The following is a 1528-nucleotide window of genomic DNA, read 5'->3' on the forward strand; positions in this document are numbered from 1 at the left end:
ATTTAGGTTTTTCTATCGTGCTGCTCGACATTTGCTCTGGGCGGTCCTTAGAAGGCTTTATCACGACTCTTGCATTGTTACAAGGCCGTTCAATAACAAGCCGATTGTCCCGACACAAAGCGATGTATGGAGCATTGTGGCGTTTAATTACATTATACACAATGTGTGTCTCTCGGTACACCGCCCGCAATAAGTGGGAGGCTCGTGTGCACCCGGCACTGCTCCTCCTCGTGCTCCTTCTCACGGGGCAGGGCGAAAACGACAGTGAAGGATGTAACAACTACGGTCAGCTAACACAGTTAAAACCTGGAAAAGCAAAATACCAAAGCCTTTTGCAAGGTTATACCTGTGCAATGTGTTCGCGTTCTGTTTCACACGGTAAAAATGACATCTTGAATTTGAAGCGATCTACTTAGTTTTCAAGACAGTTTTCAAGGAATCTACTTGAATTCCAGGATGTTCTTTCTACCGTGCACTGTTCTCGGTGCTTTTCAAGAGCACGTCAATGTTCACGTGTTCCCATAACAAGATGTCAAAATGCTTCCACAAAAAACGGCGGGAATCGTGGGGAAACCCCCGCGCTTTTCCCCGCGAGTGTCATCGTGTAGTTCCGGCAGCTATATGCTCGGCTGACATGCGGTCAGTGCGGCCTGCATCGGTCGGGCGCCTCACTGGGGGAGCTTTACGGTTATTAGAGAAGCACTGACGGCGCTGAGTGTCGGGCGGACAGTCCGAGGGACGGTCCGTCCACCGCCCCTCACTAATCCACCAGACGGACTGCAGTAAAACCCTGGAAGGCAGCGGGACAAGTCTACGAGACTCATGACGGGGCGACAGCAGGGCCACTACGGACAGCCCCCCCCCCTTACACACACACACACAGAGGGGATGAACCTGAGCAGCGGAAAGATGTGGGGAGGGACACGAGGACCAGCCAATCCGAATGAATTTATCTAAATGAAATCAGCCAGCGGTCCTCTTTCACCCACCACCATGAACACCGCGCGCTTGCAGGGACCTGCCTCTGCTCTGCTGCCGCCTCGCGGACAAACGCCGGGGGGCCATGGGTCGAGGAAAAGGGTGAGAGAGAAACAGGGGAGATGGGGGGTGGGGAGGGGTCTTTTAGCGACTTCCGCCAGGAAACAACCCACCCCTTCCTCACAACTGGGATGTGCGTCCGAGTCGTCGCTTGGGGCCGAGTGTCGCGACCTCCTTAGCCCCCCCCCCCTTCTCAGCAGACAATTAACGGGGGCAAAATAGTCCAAAAAAGTCAAGAAGTATGATGATTGAACGCAAAAATCTAGAGAGTAGGTCCTAAGTCTGAAAGATTTTTTGTAAGGACACTTATTTGACGCACAGTGCGCACTGCTGAAGTATAGAAACCTCTCAGAGTGAAGTAACATAACTTTTTATGTTACATAGTTGGCACCTGATGCGTACAAAAAGAATAAAACTAATACGCGACAAGACTTGCACCAAAGCTCGCGGCGGCGGAGGCACGACCCCCTCACGCCACGCCCGCCGGCCG

This window comes from Frankliniella occidentalis, unplaced genomic scaffold (genome assembly GCF_000697945.3).
Source record: "Frankliniella occidentalis isolate FOCC.00 unplaced genomic scaffold, Focc_3.1 Scaffold153, whole genome shotgun sequence".
NCBI lineage: Eukaryota > Metazoa > Arthropoda > Insecta > Thysanoptera > Thripidae > Frankliniella > Frankliniella occidentalis.